Source organism: Eulemur rufifrons, chromosome 21 (assembly GCF_041146395.1).
Source record: "Eulemur rufifrons isolate Redbay chromosome 21, OSU_ERuf_1, whole genome shotgun sequence".
Lineage (NCBI taxonomy): Eukaryota > Metazoa > Chordata > Mammalia > Primates > Lemuridae > Eulemur > Eulemur rufifrons.
The window spans coordinates 4,505,728-4,529,946 of record NC_091003.1 but is presented as its reverse complement, the minus strand read 5'-3'; the positions used below and the strand labels follow the sequence as shown (position 1 = coordinate 4,529,946).

Below are 24,219 nucleotides of genomic sequence, written 5' to 3'. Positions count from 1 at the left end.
TGGCTGATTTTTAATTCTTAAAAATTCTATTGGTACAACCTAAAGCTTATTTAATGATGAACACATATTACTTTATAGTTAGAAAAAATTATAAAGCTATTTCTTGTAACAAAGTAATCACTAATTATCCACTAACAAAGCAGTATCATATGTTTTAATATCATTATTCCAAGGTTATCATGGATTGCCAGAATTGTGATTCATTTACAGGCACCAAGAGGAATTAATGGGAAGGCAATTTTTTCAAAAGCAACAATTTAGTGTCCCCAAGATACGTAGAAAATGACAATGATGAACTCTTAGGTACCTCCCCCCCCCATGCATTATCCATCATAAAATACAAGGCCCATCGACAGTTGTTTAGACACTGACAGCCATTTCCTTCTGAAAGGACGGGCAGCCTAACATTAAAGTCATAATAGATGTGATGAGAGAGATCGGCAATTAGACATGGAAATGGGATACGTGTCCTGTCTGGGAAGTCTGCAGTCACCGGAGGCCGACATGACGGATCTATTAACTGGGTTTCTCTGCACTCTGATTATCTCCTACCGCAGGAGTTTCTATCTGGCTTCCATTTAAAAACCACGTCATGTGTCTGTATACTGATAAGACCTTGGCCTCTCTGTGTGAAAATGTCTCGAGAAAGCAAGTTAGTATTTCAGTTTGCTTAAGGGTGTCTCTAAGTGGGCCATGCAGGCCAAGATAGGCAATGTATGAGCTCCCACGGTCCCCTATGGTAACTTCCGGGAGTGGCCTGGCTCTCATGGAAGACTGGATTACTAGTAGCCAGGATGCTGGTACCCTGTGGAAGACCGTACCGCAGGAGGTGGGGCCACCAGCACCCCATCTCCTGACCCTGAGAACGAGGAGGGGTTGCTATTCAGGCATGGGCATGTGCCTGCAGAGTCAGCTCAGCATGTTCTATTGCAGAGACAGCCTTAGAGAGAAGTTTCTTCCAGAGGGGCGGCCAAGTGCCACGTGGGGCTGTGGTGGCTCTGCTCTGCCTGCATCCTCCTCCTGCCCTCTCTGGGCAGCCCCCAGCATGACCGCCCTTGTGGCAATCACCCAAATTGCCTTGTTTCATGAGCTAGAGCTGGAAACATTTGCAACTCAATAGAAATGTCATTTGTGAACTTCTAACAAGCTTGTCATTTACCAAAATGATCCTGAGCCAACAATTTAAGGACATAAATATCTCACAATTTACCAAACAGTAGTGATATTTTCTTTTAATGGAAAGGAAAATAAGCAGTTCCTATCTAATGAGTGTTTCTATTTCCATGTCTGATTGTGATTATTTTAATTGTCTACTGGTTGATAACTAGAAGATACAGTGACCCCAAATGCTAAACTGTCTTTTCACACTAATGAAACAGGAGATATTTCTTAAATCTTAGTGCTTGATCATCAAAATATAAACTGCAGTTCCTACGCCAAGAAGACATGTTCACTTGCTTTAAAAATATCTCTCTATATGGTCTGCCAAACAGCTGAACCATTTCAGCTGACTTAACTGATATGGCTTCTTTTATCCATTTTGTCGGTCTGCCTAATTATGGTATAGGTTTTAAAGAAAGAAAGTTATGCATTAACTGAAACTCTATATACTTTAATTTAGCCATACTTTTCCTTTATTACTTACCAAAAGTAAAAGAGGCAATTGTTTCATTAGCTACAATAAAACATATTTCACTCAACTGGGCATCTGAGATGACTGTCACTTACAGAGAAAAGAGACTTTATCCTTGTGTTATAGTAGAAAGAGCTCTCCCTGGTCCCAGTAAAGTCATCTTGGACAGCATAAGACTTTGGCCATGTGATCAAGCAAAAGTCAGTCAACTCCTCTGACTTGCCCGTCTACAAAATGGGCCCACACTGATTACTTCAGAAGAGTTTAAGCAGGCAGGACATTGGAGATCTTTAACATTAAATAGTCCAACAATAGTCAAATTAGTAAGTCAAGTCACCATGACCAGGCATTTAGTCATTACATACCTTCTGGTGACCAATAATAAAAATATTTATTTTTATTGGACACGTATTTCTTTGGGATAACATAGCTTAAGTACCAATATTTTTAAAAGAAGATAAACAATTTTTTAAGACGGTATTTACCATTTCCCTAGGTCTTCATGTCCTAGAACCCTTCCTTGATGGCTTCAGCGTGTCCATCTACGGCTGCCTGACCCTTGCCTTTCCATCTAGCGATCTGCCAGCCCCAACATGGATGTTCAATGCCTTAAAAGTTTCCTTTCTGTAAGCTTCCTGTGTGTGTTCAATAAGTGAGGCACTTTTACTGATGACATTTCGGACTGGCTACCATAAAGTTCTACTCACAATCATGCTTTATTATGTCAGGGCACGAGAGAACTCCCAGAATCATATATTCTAGCTCTTTAGTAGGTCGTGCATTAAGTTCCAGGAAAGGAGAAACACTCCCCATAAGACATCTAAGAGTGTCTGTCCTTTAAAATACACCAGCAACTCTAAGGTCCAGACACAGCTGTCAGAGTGAGAATGACACCAGGTAAACAGGTTCTGTGTGTGCTATTTTAAGGCTTGTCTCTGCAACCAATTTGGATCCTCTTAGATAAGGGAGCCATTAGTATATTAACCCGGTAGAAATAAATGAAAACCAGTAAAGGAGAGTAAAATGGGGGGCAGGACAACCATATCTCATAGATGACACATCACCTGTGGGAGGAGAGCAGGAGAAATTGGGAAAAGTAACGTACTCATTAGGATTTTTCAAAGAATGGGATGCAATCCAGTACTTTCTTATTCTTACTGTGCTACACCTTGTTAAAGGTCATTATTTTTCACTTGCACTTTTGTCGCATTTTGCCATTTGTCTTTGTTTTCTTCTTGTTTGCCCTCATACTCCCACAATGGGATTAATTATAATCCTTGCTTTGTGACACACTCTTTCAGGGCCCACTTTTATTTAGACACTTCTATTAATGAGCACCCAACGTATCCACATTTTTGGAACTCAGCAATTTTGGTTTACAGTGACATTCCCCATTTGCAAGTCCAAAATTCTGGGTTGACGTTTCAGCTGCTTCTAGTTGCTCCAACTATGATGACGCCTATTGGTCAGTCCGGAGCCTGGGGGATTTCTATCTCCTCCTAGTTTTTAGAGTATGCGGGATGGTCACCTTAGGTCACACGCTGTAGCCACTGTCCTCGCTGGTCGAGGGAGAGTAAGCAGCAGCTTCGATGCCAGTGACACAGTTGCTACACACCCCCCCAAGGCCTCTCCGCTGGCGCTGCCCTGCTTCCCCAGGGTGTGACCACTGCACTTTAAAGTGTGGTAACCGCGATTGTTTTTGACAATCCTGTCCTAACACAGTCTCTGGGTCAGAAAAGACTCAAAGGCATGTTTTAACCATGAAAAGCTGAAAATCATCAGTAAAAACAGTAATTACGGTTATTATTTACCAAGTGTCCTTGTGCCAGGCTCATAGAAATCACTTAATTCATGAAACAATCATGCAAGACAGGTGTGATTATGCCCATCTTTTAAAGAACTGCAGCTCGGAGGAGTAAAGACACTTGCCTGAACCTGCAAACACTAACAAGTGCACGGGCTAAATGCAAATCTGGTTCCAAAGGCTGCCGCCTTCTTGGCCATGTGCCTTCCTGACGTGTTCTCCAATCCAAAACTTGCAGTGTTTGGAACCTGAAGTTCCCATGCAGCTCTGGGAGGTGAGGATGAGCTGCCTTCCCACAGAGAGAAATGGTCAGTTCTGCTGTTTTCTGTGCATTCTGGAATGTTCAGTCCAAGTGTGGCCATTTAAGAGTGGAGTGGCAATGCTGCTGCTGACAGTGCCAGCAGTTGCCACCTGTCAGTGTTCACTGTGTGCCAGGTCCTGTGCGGAGGGGCTTCCAGGCCACATCTCCTTAGATCTTCACATGCTCTATGAGATAAGGACCTTTTGTTTCCCCAACTTTACCTGTGGGGAAACTGAGGCATAGAGAGCTTAGATAATTCACCTTGAGATTACACATAAACTCGGTATTTTCCTGGCACTTTGTGGATCCCTCTTCCCTTTTCAAGGAGGGAGAAACTACGCTAACATAGGCCTACATTTTTTTTTTTTGTCAGAAGAGATCTGATCCTTTACTCAGAAATTCTTTTACCTGAATCTTAAAGCATTCAATGCCAAGATCTTACTAAGGGGTAAGTGAGGTTCTCCACTGGTTGTAGTTCGGTTGAAAGTGGACGGTACAGAGGAGATGCACCTAATCCATGAGCTGCTACAGTGACATAACAGGGTAGAGACCAACCCCAGGCTCCGGATCCAGACTGTCGTGGTTTGAATCCTAGCTCTGCCACTTAGTAACTAAGCAACCTTGGGCATGTTAAATATAACTCCCTGTGCCTCAGTTTCCTTATCTGCAAAATGGGAAATTAGTACCTACCTCATTAGGTGTTGTGAAGACTGAGTTTAAGGCTATCCAATAGAACTTTCAGTGATGGTGGAAATATTCTATTCTCTGTGGTCCAATAATATAGCCACGAGCCACATGTACCTATTGAATAATTGAAATGTATGTGTCTGAGACACTGAGGTTTTCATTTTATTTATTTAGATTAATTAAAATTTAACCATCCCCATGTGGCTGGTGTCTACCATATTGGGCAGTACAGATCTAGAGCACTGAGAACCATGCCTAGAACTGTGTGTTTGCTATTGTTATTACTCCAATATGGAGAGTCACACAAAGAGGTTTCATTTGCTGTCAGATAAACCATTACGGAATCTGTTGTGGCCTGTTTTCACTTTGCACTGCAGATCATAATTTAACAATTTTAACGGCCATTGTCATTATACTAGGCCATTTTATGTCTTCACAGTATTTATCGCTATCTAAAACTAGGTCATTTATCTTTCTTACCTTACTAGCATGTAAACTCTTAAGAGAAAAAGCACTTTTCTGTCTTGTTCCCTGCTATATCCCCAGCACCTAGAATAAGGAATGTCTCTAATAACTGGAGCTGGCCCTTTAAAAAAGGGTTTGCGACAGTAGGTGAAAATTAGTGATCCCACTCAATCCATGCCCCTCGTTAGGTACTAGACTATGTTTTGTGTGGGTGAGCATGAGAGATCTTGGAAAAATTTCTCTTGTTGGCATGAGGATATGGTAGAGGGAAGGACAGCTAGCTTATATGCATGCCTTACGGGCACTGGGGTTAGTGGGAAAGCTCTCAAATAAAAAGACTAAAAAATTATCAAGCCATACAAGAGTTAAACAAAGTTTCTTTTCTGTGGGAAGGAAAATATGGCCTTGTTTAGGACCTTTTGTAGGTATCTTATTTGGTGTAGCTTACTGACCCCTGGAAAACATATTTCTGTTAATGAGCCAACCATGTAAACTGTTGGTGCTGACACTGTGGTACAGCATCAGCCCCGAGACGTAGCCGTGCCACGGCTTAGGTCATGCTTTATGAACTTTTCGGTGGCACTCAGAAACTCAGAAGAGGCTTGTGCTGAGCTTTGATGCTGCTTTCCCTGGTCTGTGTCAAAATGAGAAAAATGAGGACAAGGCAGTGAGTTTCCCATAAAGCTAACTTTGCTCGACTCAAAGGAAAATTATTTTCATTTTAGAGTTGCCAAATTAAAAAATGCACTGTTCCATGAATTGCAAAGCCTGGGAAGCAGCTGAATCACCAGGAGCTTAACATCATAATTGATTTTGTTTTTTAATTTGTTTTTTGAAGTTTACAAGGCTTATTATTATACAACAGGCTGGGCAATCAGTCCTCCCGTTAAATATGCATCTAGGGGCTAAAGATCAAGCCAGCATATGTTTCTAAAGTGCTCACTGTGTACTTAGTTCTATGCTTACAATTTATTTGGGGATATGAGACTCAGCCATTGAAGTACAAAGAAAACAATATATAATTAAATCCTCATGAGATACACACCAAGTACAGGAGCCGGAGAAGGCCGTCCATGAGGTCTGCCCATCACTGCACCTGCAGCTGTTTCCCTGCCTGTCTCCCGTACCAGGCTGTGGACATCCCTGTACGGCAGGGGCCAGGTCCAGTCCTTACAGCATCCCTGGTACCTTACTCGTTGCCAGGCATGTGGAGGCGCCTAGTGAATGCTGAGTGAACAAGGCCTGGAGTGAGAAGGTTTTATTCTGAAGGGGTTAGAGCTAAGCTGAGACTTAAAGGATGGGCAGTTTGCATAGGAGGAAGCATTTCTGGTGAGGTAAATATGAATGAAGTTTCAGAAGTAACAGTGAGACCATTAAGCTATCTGACATGGAAAGAACATTCTGGGGAGTGGTGGAAAACGAGGTTAGATAGAAAAGCTAGTGTCAGATTTAAGTTACATATTGAAAGCTACTTAGAAAAGTTGAGATGGAAGAGATTGGAAACGGGGAAAAGCTGAGGTTTTGCCCAAGACAGGCCAAATTCCTACTTAAGGGAACTTAGTCTGGCAGGGAAGATACAGGACGAAGTAGAAGGTACCTGCAGTGGCAGCACAGCCTTCATCTCAAGGGAGAAGGCGTCAGCACGGAACCACCTTTTGCTGAGTGCCTACGTGCCACACGCCATAGGTTATAAACACGCTAAGCAGGAGATATGATCATCCTCATTCTACACATCAGCCAACAAGCTTAGAGGGGTTCAATGCCTGCCTTGAAGTCACAGCTCATAGTAGGTAGGGCTGGGACCATCCCAAACCAGTCTGACTCCAAGGCTCGTGCTCTTAACCATACACTATATCGCTGTTCCTTAATGAAGATGAAATGTTGCAACCCACTAAGATGAAAAAGTGAAAATTCTGCAAAGACAGGACACTGTTCATCTCACATTCCATTTGCTGAAAGTTCTCTTCTGCTGTTTTCTTTGTGTTTTAAGTTGTGAGCTGCTCAGGTCTACTCTTGTGCTTAGTGCTAACAGAAGCCCAGGGCTTACTCCTGAGAATGCTGCGTGTGGAAAAAACCTCAGAATAAGAGAAAATGTTTCTTCTCTCCTAAAGCTGCAGAAAAGCAGACACTATTCTTGGTTAAGAAGCTAGTTCTGTTAAACAACTACAAGCACACTCTGCTACTCGGTGTGGAAATGAGTGTAAAAATATACATTTTTTTCTGCTATTACCAAATATTTTAAGACATCTCAGCTTTAGAGATTGTTGCCAAATCCTTTAAAATATAACCTTTAACTTCTAGAGGTTTGCTTTTTAAATTGGTCGCCTTGATAATTTATTGTCTTAATGATATAATTTGATGTGACGTCTTTTTGAAGATACATAAACTTTTAGGGTTTTCTGGTTAGCTGGAGGAGCTTGGAATTTCTCCATACAGAAGACTAAAACAAATGTCCATGCTGACAAATTCTTTATTCAAATGTAGTTCAAGTCTGCCTGTTTAGATCAACAGCTGGTGCCATGATTCACTCGGCTGACCAGAATGGGGCATAAGGAAAGACAGGAAGACGGTGACTGCGCTGAGACAAAGACAATCTGGCAGAGTGGCAAGAGCAACCTTCGGCTGGGTGTTGGTGAGGAACCGGTCTGCTTGTGCGATCTCACTCTAACCTGCTTACAACACCATCAACATACGTCGTTGGTTTTTTTTGGAATAGATCTTTTCCAAGTAGAAAACCACTGTAAGATTTACCAGCTCAACGCTAATTACTTTAAGTTCTCCAATATATTTGTGCAAATTACAAAGTTTAAATTATGGCCCTTTTTGTAAACAGAGTTTCCTGGCGACCACGGAGCCTATACTTTGATTTTTCCCAGCCTGGAAAGCTTTTCTTAAAGTACTAGCGTATGTAAAAATGTTAGGCGTTTTGACATGATTTCATAGTTACTCTGGTTTTATTTTTTTCTGTCTAACCTCGTTTTCCACCACTCCCCAGAATGTTCTTTCCATGTCAGATAGCATAATGGTCTCACTGTTACTTCTGAAACTTCATTCATATTTACCTCACCAGAAATGCTTCCTCCTATGCAAACTGCCCATCCTTTAAGTCTCAGCTTAGCTCTAACCCCTTCAGAATAAAACCTTCTCACTCCAGGCCTTGTTCACTCAGCATTCACTAGGCGCCTCCACATGCCTGGCAACGAGTAAGGTACCAGGGATGCTGTAAGGACTGGACCTGGCCCCTGCCGTACAGGGATGTCCACAGCCTGGTACAGGAGACAGGCTGGGAAACAGCTGCAGGTGCAGTGATGGGCAGACCTCATGGACAGCCTTCCCCGGCTCCTGTACTTGGTGCCTTAACCCTCAGACAACAGGGCTTGGCGTGGGTCATCTCTGAACTGGATCCTGATACCACGTAGCCTTACTGTACTGATAAACCTTTCTGTCAAAAACTGACTTGGCGCCTTTCTTGACGGCAAACAATTCCCCACTGGAGCCCTATCACACAATGCACAGGCTGAGGAGGATTACACACCCTTTCTCTTCCCAGAGCAATAGTATGTCAATAAGCAAATTAATGGCTGGAAGCTGCTACTCTCTTCCACTAGAACTTTCCGGTCTGGTCATGGGGACACAGCCGAAAGGTAAAGATGATTCACTACCAAAGACTGACCCTCCTGGACAAGGATGGGCCATAGCTAGTAACCCTGCTATATTCTTGTCTGTGGGAACATAAAACTAAACAAAACCCCCAAACCTTCCTTCATTTTTCCTATCAGTATGCAAGACTTAAATATTTCTAGAAAGTGTCTGCTCTCACATTCCTCTAGCCACTGAGGGAGAAACTTAACACCAGTACCTTCACCTGGTATTACTGGTGCTGCGGCATGAGCCTAACCTCCTACATTTGTTCATCATTAGAAAAATTAGATCAGAAATCATTAGAAAAATATGGAGATCCCAGGGTAATTATGCTATGACAGAGATGGAACTCTATCTTGGGAAGCCAGTGTTTTTATGTATACCCTTTCAGAGTATAACACCACGATTTCTAGGTAAAACATGCAACTTTAAGACAGACAGTATTGTAATAATACTGGGAATAACTTATATGTAGCAGTAATACTTAAGCAACGTTACATTAGGAAATGGGCTTAAAATGATGGCTCATAAACTCTCTCACCTGTCTAGTAAATAAGAAGGGCACGGGATGTATTTAGAAATAGATTGGGAAGGAAATCTGAAGAGCAAAGGATAATGGAATTTTTGCAGATCTATATTTAATATCTTAAGTGTTGCCAAAGAGGCAACGAAGAGAAAATTTGTAGAAGCAGAGTATTATAGGCCTCATATTCCCTTTACTAAAAATGTTCTTCTTTTCACCCCTATAGTATAAGCGATGTGCCTCTCAGAATTGCTGTTTGGTGCTAACCAATGGCTTTTCCTGAAATTACCTCTAATGGAGTGGCAAATTGGGAATAATCATTAAAGTACTAACCTTAGTCTGCTCTCCAGTGTGGAGATTTGCATAAAAATGTAAACTGTTTTCTGATTAACAAAGAAGTCTTTTAAGATGTCTGTGTGATGTCTTCAGAGGTTGTGGCTAGAAGCTTTAAAAGTAATTTTTAGCTTCCACAAAGGTTGCTTTCTAACTGATTGCCTTAATTGATAATTTGTTGTCCTGGTAATAATATTTAAAGTAGCACCTGAGTTTTTTTCCTGACGAAATAAATACTTCTGAGGTTTTCTTACTTCATTTTTTGGTTGGCCAGAAAAAGTTGACATTCTTCTCTTTTTCCTTCATGCATGCAGTATAAATAAATGATGTATTCCTTGTTCAAACAAAGTTTGAGAGTCTTTGCTACTTAACTTCTCACACCCAAATTCAGTAGATGGGTAACAGGCACAAAAGCATGAGACAAACTCATCTGCTAACGAACAAAAGAACTATTTAAAAAAGATTTTTAAAAAATTAAGTACATGTATACATTAATTCAAAATTGTTTTCTCTAACTTCTTCCTAAATTGCAGAGGTCAGACCCTGGTTTAACTCCATTGGCCTCACTGCCATCTTGCTCCATGTCGATCCTGGTGTGCTGAGCACGCTGGTGTTCACAGAAAACTCTGCTCTGCTCCCTGGCCACAGACTAGAGTCCTAACCTCACTGACCCACTTAATACATGTGCTGAAATGGACACTCAGTAGCCTAATGCTTATTAAAATGGATAGATCATTATTCCCATTGTTGATAAAAATCATCTCCAAGATTGCCACAGGACAGAGGGGGCACATCTTTGCCTTGTTCAAACACAAAGCTCCAATTCACCCAATCTTTTCCGTTCACTGTAATTCTACTTCTTGGCTTTGTTTTACTCTCAGCTGCCAGCATATATTTAAAAAATATGCAGACACACTGAAGAAAACATCAATACAACTTACTGTAGGTGGCTATGACTGGACTTTTTGCTGTGAAATTTGAGTCATGTTTGAGTAATGAAATAAACAGAAACTAACGCGCAGAGCAAGCACAAGAATGATCTCGATCAGTATCATCTAAACAATATTTTCAGCTGAGAAAAAAACCAATACACCTTCACAACTAGCTGTCTCTCAAAAGAATGACTGACATGGTCCCATTTTTAAAGAGAGCTTCCAAAAAAAAAAAAAAGATTCCTCTGCCTGCCTTCCTAGAAAACGGTAATTTAAAAAGAGTCTTTTAAAATAACACATTGAATGTGAGGGTGCTTTATTACCTGTAATGACCCATACAAATGCAAAGTAGGATTAGAATCATCTCTGATACCACGCTGGTCTCTAACCCAGTAAAAATCTTCATATAGGTATCTGGGGATGTTGCCATGCCCATGACTGCAGAAGCCAGCATAGAGAGGAGACAGGGAAAAAACGGAACCACAGAGCTAGAGCTAGAAGGGAAATGCAGAAGTCCTCTAGTCCAGTTGCCAGCGGAACCCCTAGGGGGCCCCTCAGAAGGAACTTCCCCCACCCCTGTGAGACCTCCTAGCAGCCATGCATGCCAGGTGGGGCACCAGCATATAGGGAAAGCCCCCAGGGAAGGAGCAGCCCCTTCTTTCCAGTTCTAATCACAAATAACTTTTGCATTTACCTCTCAGTGAAATCTGTCTTCCAATAAGTACTCCTTGTCCCCTTCTGTGTTATGCTAAATAAATAAAATCTCTTTGCTGCATGATAGACCTTCATGGTAGACCATTAGGGCATATCAACGACCCTGGCCAAATCTTTTCCGCAGGCAGAAACAGCACAGCTGAAGACGTGAAAACTCGTGTCACTAAGCTAGTACCTACCTAACTAGTCTGGAACTTCAATCTGACTCAAACATTTATTGCAGTGTTGGTGTGTGAAGCATATAAAGGCACCTAGTTGCTGCCCTTGAAGGATACACAATTCAGTAAATTCAGTAGACATAATTAATCTTAGTTAACAAACGTGTGCCCACTATATTTAGGAACTATTTATGGCTGACCTTGTTCCAGATAGAAGAAAAAAGATCCATGCCTTTTTTTTTTTAATCACAAAATGAGATAATGCTGTGTGTCCTAAGAACACCAACAGTTACTAATATCAGTATTGCTGCAAACGCATCCCACTGACTAGGTAATGATGTTAAAATCAACTTATCCAACATATGACAGATGAAAGAGTCAGGAACCCAAGATGAATGATGTTGTAAGTAAAAGGATTCATTTGTTTTTTTAAAAAAGTTAATAAAAATATCTAATTTCCCAAAAAAACTCTGTTAGACTGATGTGTTTAAATGTGTTACAGTAAAAAATCTGATATACACAAGTAATTGTCCTTTACTTTAGATTTTAAGTATTACTAAATTTACTGAGTAATTATAAGATGCATATGAATAAAAGGTTTTTCAGTAGTGTGTATGTATATGAACACCCATGTATATACACACACATATATATTTATATATAATCACACGTCTTAAAGTCTTCCGAACATATTTCACATGAGATGAACAGTTAGCCAAAGGAAACACGCAAATTTCAAAACATCTTCGGAGATTAAAGTCATATTAGATGTTAGCATCTTTTTCCTAACAATTCAATGGCGAGAAAACGCAGGGGAATTCTTGACTGTGCAAATAAAATCACGTAACAAAACAATAACAATATTCTTTAAATAAATTTCAAACTTAAAAGTTTTAAAACGGCAATTCTAGTTTTAATACTCTTACAGGTTTCTGGAAATGTGTAATCCGTATCAGTATTGCAGCTTGGTAGCTTGTATTTTGCTACAAACCTCATTACTGCAACCTAAGTTACAGAACATGGTTATGTTTTCTCTTAGGCCACCTAAGTAGACTAGATCATACTGCTAAATATCAAAGCTTGAAATTAAACAATACAGGTCAGCATGAAACCTAAGTTAGAGAAACTAAAGGAACTCACTGAAGCAGCCAAGCCTCTGCTGCGTTTGTGCATTATGCTCCGTTTCACGAATCACAAGCAAATCATTATTTAGGGTAAACTAAAGCCCACATCAAAGCTTCAGCAAAGGGCTGTAAAGGTAGTGTACTTACGTGAAGGGTACAGACGGAAGACAATGCTACTTACTAGGGAGAGTCGCTAACTACCACAGGGTGGTAACACGCATTTAAAAAGGCGATGTGGATTCAGCCAGCCTACTTTGCACAGCATTCGAGACAAAGCCGGGCTAGGCCCCAGGGTGCTCCCGGTGCACCTGCAATGCGGATCCCTCGCCCTGCGATCCCACCCCGGGGCTGGCAGTAGCGGCCCCTGGGCCTGGCTTCGCTTCTCCATCGCGCTGGCGTGGGGTGCGCGCTGCGGCCGGTCCGCAACCCGGACTGGAGCCCTGGCAAGGGCGCCCCCTCCCCGAAAGGGGCTGGAAGACCCCGCAGGCAGTGGGCGCGGGGGTCCCTGCGCTTCACTTCGACCCTCCTTCCTCCCACTTCGTCTTCCCCAGAGTTGTCTCCGCAAGAGGACACCCCACCCCCCGCCGACCCCTACAGCTAGCGTTTCTCCCGGGTCCCGGGCGTGGGGAGAGAGGATCCCCTCCTCTTGCGGGGAGCTCTTTTAAAGTCATTTACACGAATTCGGGTCCCCGCCGGGAGCCTCCAGGTGAGCGGGGCTGGACTCGGCACACCTGGGCCCCGCCTCACCTGCGGGCGCGGCCGTCGCGGTCCTTCAGGCGGCTCCCCGCCTCGGCGCGGTCCTCCCGGCGGGCAGCAGCGGGGGCCCGCGGCCCATGGGCGGGGCGGCGGCGGGCGGGGCTGGCTCGGCTCCGGCCCTGCCCCGGCCGGGCCGCCGAGGGAGGTCAGTGGGCGCCGCCCGCCCCGCGCATCTCGCCGGCTCCCACCCGAGCGCTGGCCGCGGTGCACCCTGGGAGCGGGCCGGCTGCGCGGCCTGGCGGCGCTGACCCGGCGAGCGGGCGTGCGGGCGGCTGGCGGCCGAGGCGCCGGCGCGGCGGCGGGTCTGTGTCTGTGGGGCGGGGCGTGCCAGGCGATCAATACTTGGCTAGGAGGGGGCAACGCCCCCCGCCCCCCAGCTGCGGCGGTGGGGGGAAAGGACCGCGGGGAAGGGAGGGTCTGGCCAGTGGGACGCAGGCGCACAGCTCAGGTGCGGCCGCACTGCGGTTGCCCTGGGTAACGCGGGCCTGGGCGGGGGGGGGGCGAGGGAGGAGCGAGGGAGGCGAGCGGGAGCGCGCGCGCTGGGCGCTCGGGGTGGGGGTGGGGGGTTGCCCGGGCCAGGCCTGGGCTGGGGGGCGGGGGCGGAGGCTGGCGGCGGGGGCGCGGGCCGGGCGGCGCGCATGCGTGCGGCCCTCGCTCCCCCGGGGCTCGCCACCTCGTGCGTGCGCACGCGCGCTGTCCCCCGGAGGCGTCTGGGTGTGCGGAGCGCGCGCGCGCGGCTCGGAGGCGCACCTGTGAGGTGTCCCTGGAGAAGAGGGAGGTGGGTGCGCGGAGCCCGCGGCCTGGGGCGCTTGCACCCCTCACTTGGAGTGAGTTCTCGGCGGCGGAGCTGTAGTCTCTTTATTTCTTTTCTGGATGGAGGCGGGGGCGGGGACAGGGGAGCGGGCTGGGGGCTGGAAGGAGGGTGAGTGGATTAAAGAAAAGAAAAACAACCCGTCACTTAGGATGGGCCTCGAGCCCGGCCGGCCCTCGGGGATCCGGAGGGAAGGTCAGAGAGGCTCTCCGCAGCCGAGCGGCCGCCGGGCGGGCCCCGGGGAGCGAAGCCGCCCCTCGGGCCTCCGGAAGGCGGCCGTGGGCCCGCAGTGCGGGGGATCGGGGCTGGGGGGCGCAGATGGCGGCGGGCGCGGGGCGCAGGGTGGGCAGCGGGCAGGGGCGAGGCCGGGCGGAGGCCCCGCGGGAGCCGGACTCCCGAGCCGCGCTCCATTGTTGTTGGAGCCGAGGGAAGGGGGAGCGCGACAGCTTTCGAAGCCCGTGGAGCCGCGCCTTGGAGCCTTTCCAGGCGGGTCCCCGGAGAGGCGGTAATGGCCGCGCCGTGGGTTCGGGGAGCCGGGCTGTGCTGCGGAGAAGCCTCGCTGCATGGTGTGGTGTTGTGTTTTTTATAGCTTCTTCCTTCCCGGCAGAGGCAGACGAGCATCCTACTCAGGTGATGAGGAACCCTTCGCGCACCCAGCGCAGAAGCCTGCTGCCGCTGGACGCCTCCATTGTTTGACCACAACAAGGGCCGGATTCTCACCCAGGTAAACTAGCTGGCAGCGCCGTCGAGTTCCTTCTCAACTCCCACATCCTAAGAAATTCTGATCTCTTCCAGGACTTGACTTCAGTTTTCTTGTTGTCTCCTGCTTCTGATGAACTCAATATCTATCCCCCTCCCAGACGTTTTCCTATCCGGGTTAATCTCTCTGCCAAATCACCTCTCCTTTCCCTCAAAACTCAGCTCCTTTGTGAAACCTTTCTTGCTGAACTCTAACAACTAAATCTCTCTAGGAGCCTGCTTTGTACTGCTCTAGTTGGTGATTTGTTTATTGACTGTCTTAGCGCAACAAAGGAGACCAGATATTGAAAAAATATTTTCTAGCTATTGACTCCTTAAAGGAATGTTTTGTGATGTTGAGACAGTTTAATGTTTTAACAGGATTTAACAGGAACTGTCCTTAAGTATTTTGTCTTCTCTGTTAGAGAGGGCCTCTACTTCCTTTAGAGATGCATACTTTTTTTAGAGCAGAAAAATGACCTCCTTGCTCAATCCACAAGTTAATTCAAAATTTAAAAATTAATTTTAAATTAGTAGAGTAGTACATTTGTAAAAAGGAACATGTCACAGAGATGGCAAAAATCTTTGACTGTCAACCCTTGTCTCCAGGGATAAGGGCCATTATGTGTGTGGTGTGTATCCTTCTAAATCTTTAAAAATACTTGTACGAGTGTGTACTTGTGTCATCTTTGACTGTTTTAACAAGTACTATTGTACTATATGTGTCAATTTTAGCATATAATAATTTCACTCATTTTTAAAGAAATGCTGCATCATGTTCCATAGTTTCAGTGTCCCACAGTTTATTTTGCCATTTCCCAGATTGATGGCAATTGAAGTTTTAACTTTAAAACAGCTTTTTGGATGATGGTGGTTGTCTGGTGAGATGAAGTTTTAGTGAAGGTAGCACACATCTACACTAATTACTTATGGTGAAAGTTCTCTTTGGTTAAGAAATTTACATGTGGGAGGGAGCCGCCACCCCTCCCCTATTGTAGTTAGGACTCTACTACTTAGGAGTCATGGAGTGACCTTGGAGAGGACACTTAATCACTCCAAGCCTCAGTTTTCTTTTCTGTAAATAGTAGTAATACATGCTCTGTCTACTTCATAGAGTTCAGTAAGCTTGGTAGAATATAAAGTTGTTTATAAAGATCGGTTTTATTTGCCTTTGTGATCCAAAAATCGTTCATTTGCAATATAATTTATATTTTTTGGCCAGATGTGTGTATCACATCATACAAGAAATAGTCAATTTTGAATGCTTTTTAATTCATGATTTTGTTACCATTAATTATCAACTACTGACAATAGATAGACTTAAAGAATATTTTGCAAAGCACATTTTTCCTTGGGTTTTTTACGTGTCTTAAATAAGGTATATAAATTAGTTGACTGTGAATAAACATATCAGCAAATTGAACACTAGATAAAACTCTGTTGTAATATTTAAACAAAACTTACTTCCTTGAGATGTAAGTTATATGTATACTTTCTATGGCAGCAGTAGATTCAGATTGGTTTGTACATCCTTCAGGGAAAACGGAGTCTTACTGAGTTTGTAGGCAGTATCAGAAAGTTTTAGCAGTTTGAATATTGATTGAATGATGTGATGGGTAGTATTTTAAGACGGAAGAGATACAATTAGGGGCTCTGTATATTTTTCTTTCATTCAAGTAAGTATGAGTACCTTTAGTGTGGCCAGCAAAATTAACTTGTCCCTGTTCCCTTGGAGGGTATAATTTGTGAGGGGGAGAGGATCAGAAATTAAATACAGCCCCACAACTACACGTATAATCACAAACTGTGGCCTCTGCTATGAAAATTAAGTAGCACCTGCTGTGAGAGAATATAAAAAGGGGGACCAAATTTTAGACTGGGGAGAGGAGGCCCAGGAAAGACATTTTTGTAAAAATAAGATTGAAGCTGAGATTGGAAGGGCGAGTAGGTGTTAGTGTTGAGTGAACTGGGGGGTAATTTTCCAGGCAGAGGAACAGCATGTGGGAAGGCACTGAAGGGGGAGAAAGGCTTTTGCCATTCAGGAACTGAGAGAATGACTGCGGACGGTACGGGGCTGAGGGGAAGTGTGGCTAGGCCGGAGGCCAGATCCCATAGGATCTTGTAGGGCAGGTTAAGGTGGTTGTATTTTTATCCTGAGTGAAATCAGAAGCCATTATAAGGGTTGGGTTTTAAGCAGGGGGGTGACATAATCAGATTTGCATTTTTAAACAACCACTGCAGTCCCTGCCACATGCTGCATGTGCAGGTGTGATGGGGATGGAGGGCCGTGGGGAGGACAAGGCCGTTTCAGAGGGCTGCCTAGGGGAGAGTGGGTTTTCCCTTGCAGTTCACATTGACTTCACACAACCAGCTACACTAAGGTAAAAGCAGATGTTTGATTTTAAAAAAAGACCCTCATTTCTTATTTTAAAAAAGTGGGAATAAATAAAAGGAAGAAAAAAGGTACTTTTTTAATGCAAAAAGTACACGTAAGTATTAAACTAGTTGTCTATACTAACGCATTAGAGAATCAAAAATTGGGACATTATTTAGCATGGTTTTTATAAGTTTGACAGCAGTAACAGATGAAGTAAGTGAAGTCAGGATCTAAAATGAAAAGGGAAATATTTATAAATGCTATTGACGAGAAAAACAAGAATAACAGAAAAATCATTAGACAAAAAAGTTGATGAACTGGGTACACAGTGCATGTATAAAATTAATAGCTTTCTGAATGCCGAAAATAACCTAGCAGAAGCTAAAATGGAAAAAAAAAACCACCCCACACAAAAAGCTGGCTCTGACCACAGCGCAGCAAAAAATGTGAAACATACAGGCAAGACCATGTGGAGTCGAGTGTGATCTCCATGGAGAGAGCGTGCAGTGTCATGAAAGGTCTGGAAGAGTATCCTGAACGGAAAGATGGGCCATATCCTGGCTGTAATGTCTAAATGTTACGGAGATGTCCATTTTGGGGTGAACTTGACGGGATAATTATGAGTAGTAAAGTGGGACAAATACATTTAAACATATTGTAGAACTGCATTCATTAAAAGTGTCATACTGGCTGCAGAATATCTTATCTCTGCAGGTCTCTGGAACCTATTCAGCACCCCAGAAATAAACTATTTTATGTGGAAATGTAATAAATGATAAATCATCATGAATGCCCCCAAGTCTAAATAAAATGGAAGTAAATATTAAATAAACATCTGGAAAGAGGCGTTATGCATGCTGAGGTGGACAGAGAACAGGCATTACAGTCAGATGTACTTAAACTGGAATCTTTTAACTGAAGAAAATAATCCCTATCTTGCAGATGTTATGAGGGAGATAAAGGCCAGGCACCTGCAGGGCACTCAAATCTGTTACGAGTTGCTCCTGTTAGAAACAATGGAGAAAATAATAAAAGCAATGTATTAGAGTACATAAAAAAATGGAAACTTCTTTAAGAAGAAAAGGAAAAACCCTGAGATTAATAACCAAACCAGAAAGTGGGAAAATATTTATGACAAATGATAAGCAGAGTTAATATCTTCAATATGTAAAGATCTCATACAAATCAACTAAGAAAATAATGAAAATCTATGTACAAGTGGTTATGGGTTATGACTAGACAGTTCACTGGATAGAAGTAATAACTTGTTAAACATTTGAAAAGTTGTATAACTCACTAATGATCAAGTAATTAGTAATTACTTTTACAGGAAAGATTCTGTTCTCAGTAGCAACAAAACTAGAAAACATTTAAGAATAAGACATGATTGTATCAAAGCTTTATAAAGAAAAGTAAAACTTCTACCTAAATGATGTAAAAGGTACCCTAAATAAATGGGCAGAGGTTATATGTTCCTGGAGGGGAAGACATCGTTGTAAAGATTGCAGTACTCTCCAAGTTAAACTGTAATGTTGATGTAATTACAATTGAAATCCCAATGAGAATTATTTTTGGACACTTGATAAATTGCCTCTAACATTCTTCTGTCAGAGTAAATGTGCTAGAATGGCCAAAACAGTTTTCTTTCTAATACTTTTACAGGTCTTTTTTTAGTTAGTTCCTCAAATCATCTAAAAATGATTTTGTTTAGGGTGAATGAAGTAGGTGCCTGCAAAGGTAACAGAAGGAGTCCTTAGAAAGGAAAGAGGATGGATGTCTTAACCAAACCAAACCAGAGAGCGTTTGGTTGAAAGAAATAAAATCCATTGGAAATGGCTTAAGCGCAGGGGACATACTGAGTCCACCAGGGAGTTCAGAGTTGCTCTGGCTGGGGCCCAGCCTCTGGAAAGTGGGCAGCGGTTAGTGCGGCTGCGCTCTGCCTTCGTTTCCCCTGCTTCTCCTGCTCGCTGTGAGTCTGCTCTGCTGCTCCTCTCTCAGCAGCCTCGTTCTGCCATATTTAACACACGTGACCCCAGGTGCCTGCTCCAGAAGGCCATCCTGCCTCTGTGTTCCCTGCCAGCTCACTTCGCAGGCCCAGTCTTCCCACTTCTCAGTTCTGGGTTCTCGGGGGCCAGTCAGGTTGGCTCAGCTTAGTTTCCACACTCACCGTTACTGGATTCCTTGCAGAGGGGCCTGTGAGAGAGCACATTCACTTAGTGTGTGAGCCTGGCGGGCTGGCCAGACTTGCAGGTGAGCGTACTCGGGAGAGGTATCCTGGAAGTCAGGAGGAAATTTCAAGAATGGGCAGAGGCAGTAGTTTTAAGTGGCCCAAAGATGTGATAAAGGGATCAAGAGTGAAACTGAATTTGGCAAATTGAAGTCATTTAGCAGGTCAAAAGTAGTGTCAGAACTGATTCACGTGGGGGATTCGCAAGGTGGATAACCAGTGGCTATGGTTACTGATTTGTAAGAATCTGGAAGAAGAGAGGATTTTTTTGTTATTGTTCTTTTAAAATTTAATTTTGGAGATATAGCAGAAGCATTCAAAGTTTAATTTTAAAAAAGCATAATTTGTATTGCTTTTATCACTAAAGCATTTCTGCATCTTTTTTCTAACTCTGGAATATGCAGTGTCTCTGAGTCACCTGATACATTATAAGAAATTCAGTAAATCTATTCTAGAGCTCATTTATTTTTCATACCCCTGCAAGTTCATAAAATAATCATAGCATATTTCCACATCTTATTTTGCTATGGGTTCCTTCCATGGTATTGTGACAGCTTGTGAGGAAGACTTCATAGCTAGAGCAGACCTCTGTCCCTAAGATTATGAATTCTGACACTTAGGTTAACAATAGAACAATTCATAAAAATAATTGGAACCCTTTTTCTTCTGCAGAATAAATACCTAATGTCCTTCTGGCTTTCAAAATCATTTTTGGATGTGTAGTTCAAATATGTTTAGGATTGAGCCTGATGGGGTTTAAGAATATTTCATTGATTCAGAGTACTGGGCATCAGCTAGAAAAAAATGTCAGGTTTTTCAGTTGATCAATATCCAATAACTTATTACTGCAACTTCACATTATGACAGGATGAGGACCTTGTGATGAGGCCCTACTAGACTCACAATTAGAATCAGGGAAGCTGCACAAAACGGGTTGTACAAATTTTCACAATGCTTGGCATCTAGTTAGAGGTAGTAATCCACAATGAAATTCATGTCAGCTTGCAAGACCTTAATGCAAAGATCATGCAGATTTCTGAGCAGGTGTTTGAGTGCCCTCTGGAGGCATTCTGAACAGTTGAATCAGACTCCCAGCAAGGGTGTTCACCAGCCAGAGTTGAGAACCAGTGGGCGAGGTGGTTGGAACTGGTGTGGATGTAAATTGGGAGCAAAGGAGAGCAGAGATGGAACCCACGGGAATATGTTAGTGTTTACGGAGGAACAGGAACTCACCAAGCAGACTGAGAATACGGTGTATACAGCGAGAGTTAGAACCAGAGGCCGGGGAGTCAGAAGGAGCCAAGGCTGTGGCCAGTAGCATCCAGTGAGAACAAGAACAAAATGGACCCTATCATTGATCATGAGGATGCTGATATTGAGAGGAACATCAGTGATGTGGTGGATTGAGGCATGAATGGGAAATGAGACGGTAGAAATCTGGAAAGTCAGTCTCTAAGAAGCCTGGATGGGGAAAGGGGGGAGGCTTATGTGGCAGCTGGAGAAGGCATGGGATTAAATGCTGTTTTCCCTCAAGGTAGGGGAGACTTCTTGCACTGTGTTTAAGTGCTGAAGGGAAAACAAGCTCAGAGAGAAAACAAAATGGAAGAGATATATGGGGGCGGAGGAGGAGGAGAGAGTTGGCTTTGAAATTCCTTACATGAGAGATTTGTTGAGGGGGAAGTTTAAATATGCGGGATCATTTGCTATCACGAATGACTTTTTTTTCTCTTCGGTAAAACTAATAGGATGGCTAACAGAAGTTATTTGGCTTCACTTATTTAAAATATTTCATTAAGAAAAGATAATAGACTCCTTATATCAGAAGTGCTAAAATTGTTAATGTAAAATTTATGAGGTGGGATTGATCTCCTACCTCAGACTGCTCAGCTGAGTGGTGAGGCTTCTGTTCAAAGTGTGTGATCATGAAAGGGGTAGGGTGAGCAGATTCGGCCCAAACACGTCCATTGCTGTCAGACTGGTTTGAAGACCTTTGAAGGCCTTAAGCTCTTTTAACTTTGGAGGCCTTTACCATGTCGTATCAAATGTTAAAAAATCACCCATGTAGGCCGGGCGCGGTGGCTCACGCCTGTAATCCTAGCACTCTGGGAGGCCGAGGTGGGCGGATCGTTTGAGCTCAGGAGTTCGAGACCAGCCTGAGCAAGAGCGAGATCCCATCTCTACTAAAAATAGAAAGAAATTATATGGACAGCTAAAAATATATATAGAAAAAATTAGCCGGGCATGGTGGCGCATGCCTGTAGTCCCAGCTACTCGGGAGGCTGAGACAGGAGGATCCCTTGAGCTCAGGAGTTTGAGGTTGCTGTGAGCTAGGCTGACGCCACGGCACTCACTCTAGCCTGGGCAACAGAGTGAGACTCTGTCTCAAAAAAAAAAAAAAAAAAAAATCACCCATGTCTCCAACATAAAATTAACTTATATGAGACTTTGTGAGTTAACCTTCATTTGACTAGTTGTAGACATTCAGTATTTACTAACTTTGATTTTGCAATTTTCTTTTCATATTTTGCATCCAGTAAATTTTTTTCGAGTCTCAAACATTTTCATAGGCCCTTGAGATGCTCATAAGCCCTAGAGACGATGCCTGTATGCCGAGGGATAAGACGTCCCTGTTCTGCGGGGAAGCAGACCTTGGGTGTGTCTGGGCATGTCTGGTGGGGGTGGACTTGCCAGGAATCTGTCTGTTTCAGGGCTGGGGAACCTCCTGGGAAAACTTCATCCTGAAGAAGAGTTCAAGTAACTGTTGTGTTAGGGAGTTTTTTGTTGGAAGGACCAGAGATTGATTCAGATCCTTTGAAGAAAAGGGGATATGTCGTGAGGATGCGCATGAACTAGACCTGTGAGGAACTAAGGCAGTGCAGAGACAAGCCACGGTCTTTCCCGTGGACCGTGGGCCTCTCGTGGCACCTCTCATTTCTTTGTGTCTTTCTCCTCTTGCTTCCTTCAGGCATGTTTTCCCCTCCTGTGTATATCTTTTTCCTACCTTTTAGCTTCTCCTTTAGAATCCTTTAGATTCTGCTTCCTCATGACTTGGATCGCTGAGATTGCTCATGACCTCTGCAGTCTCTTTGCACATTATAACCTCTGAGCCTCCTCTCATAGCTAATCACTTTGTTCTCAGAATTGGTCAGGTCTCTGAGAGAGAGGGAATCTGAGTTCTGAGAGAGGCACCGTAATCAGTGTGTATAGTTCTGTAAGGGAGAAGGAGCCAATTTTAAAGCCATTTGAAATTCCTCCAATTGTATTCTTTGACTTTAAAATATATCCTGGTAACAGCCTTCATTCTACATCAACCCTTTGTCTCCACAGAGAAACTAAACTCCCTAGATATGTTGAGAGCATTTTCACTTTTCCCTTTTCTTCCTGTTTTATTCAGTCTCCGGCAGTGCAGGGCCACTCAGCATAGTCTGCAGGACGGTCTGTCATGTTAGTGACGTCTGCTGCAGAGAGCTGTAGCAAGCTGGGTAATTCTGACCTCATTCCTTTCCCCCAGGGCTCCAGGGTGCTGTGTAGACACACCGTCATTCAGCACTGTCCCCAGATTCTCAACACCTAGAACGACACGTAAATGTTCTATAAGAATGTAAATATGGCAGCTGTTTGCTGTCTAAGTCCCTTAATATATCGTCACACCTCCCAAGGAAAAGTGAACTTCCTCAAACTTAAAAATAGATCTTGAAATCTACACCCAAACTACTGTGAGCAATTACAGAATACAGCAGAGGAAGGAGGTCATAGATGGAATAAATAATATTAACGGTAGCTAATCTTTGTTGAGCCCTTAAAATTTGCCAGGCACTGTTTTAAGTACTTCTCGTGGGTTAATCTATTTAGTCCTTAAACTACGTAATAAGGTAACCTTATACGGCCAGGTGCCTTTGTTATCTCCATGACTCCATTCTTAGCCTGTGAGTGAGGGTTACCCAGCAGGTATGCGGTGGGGCAGGACGCGAAACTGTTCGACCTGACTCCTGCGTGTGCTCCCTGAGCACTGCTCGAGACCGGGCAGTCAGTGAAAAACTGAGTCCTCTAACACGTGCGAACGTGAAACTTGGATGAGATTCCTATCAGGAGGCTAATTACGACATTAGGATTCCTAAGTCTTGGAAGAAGTTGTGTAGACTGCCTGGATTTTCCTTTCCATGGTTTCTCAGGTTTTCTCATGCCTTTGGCCCTCCATGTCTTGACACCTGTATATTTACATAAATCCCAGATAGATGTGGGTCTGTTTTCTGAGCTGGGCCCCTGCATTTATAATGGCCAGTTCTTCAGAAAACTTCGTGATCCTAAATTCTCAGTAATATAAACCTACTTTTCTCTCTGCATTTGTCCTGTCCAGCAGGATCCTAAGGCTATTGTAGCCCTTCAGCCACTGTGGGCCTGCCTCTGCCTCTTCTTCTGGAATGTTTTGGGGGTTTGGACTTCTGTCACTGTGGTAAGTTTGCCCCTTGTCTCACCATTTGTCCTAGATGGAGAATCCCCTGGAGTATTTTAAACTGACGCTGCCTCTGGAGTTTTTTCTAAGCTTATGCCCTTCGGGGCTCAGTGTGGAGGAAACTCTTCCCTGCCTCATGTTCTTCCTTAAACTCTTGCCTTTATCTGGCTTTTGCGTCCGCTAGACCTTGGACCGCTTTCGGACAGCAGAAGCATCTTTGTCCCGTCTCTTTTTTGTTTCTCGGGAGCTTCATTTTCTGTTCATGTAAAGCACTGGTTATTAAAATTCGCTCTGCTTGTCCCATTTCCTTCTGCTATCTTGGAGGCCTTACGTGGTTTCAGATCTCGTGCCGTTCTGTTTTTCTTCCCCATTGTTCCTGTCTTCACTAAGATATCCAGACTGTTTTTTAAAGCTGAGTTCGTTGCTCTGTAAGTTTCTGGTGTTTTTTCTAAAGCCTGAACAACAGCCTTTTCCTTAAATATGAGTTCCTGAAAGTCATTTTATCTGGGGATTATGGTTTTACTTCAGTCTCTGTGCAAAC

At 43.8% G+C, this 24,219-nt stretch overlaps 2 protein-coding genes across 7 annotated transcripts in view; one reads left to right on the top strand and one right to left on the bottom strand.

Moving 5' to 3' along the window:
* The window catches only part of CCDC92 (coiled-coil domain containing 92), a 28,249-nt gene extending 15,072 nt beyond the window's left edge, over positions 1–13,177 (bottom strand). For both annotated transcript variants that reach the window (XM_069497444.1, XM_069497445.1), the window contains exon 1: positions 13,064–13,177. The gene's annotated coding sequence lies outside the window, so the exon portion shown is untranslated. The remainder of the gene's footprint in view (positions 1–13,063) is intronic.
* A 521-nt stretch (positions 13,178–13,698) lies between these two features.
* ZNF664 (zinc finger protein 664) overlaps positions 13,699–24,219 on the top strand; it is a 32,971-nt gene continuing 22,450 nt past the window's right edge. For 2 of the 5 annotated variants that reach the window (XM_069497582.1, XM_069497583.1), the window contains exons 1-3: positions 13,699–13,899; positions 14,473–14,607; positions 23,586–23,678. The gene's annotated coding sequence lies outside the window, so the exon portion shown is untranslated. Of the gene's footprint in view, positions 13,900–14,472; positions 14,608–23,582; positions 23,679–24,219 lie in introns of all 5 variants that reach the window. The other 3 variants (XM_069497585.1, XM_069497586.1, XM_069497587.1) reach the window with 3 other exon arrangements.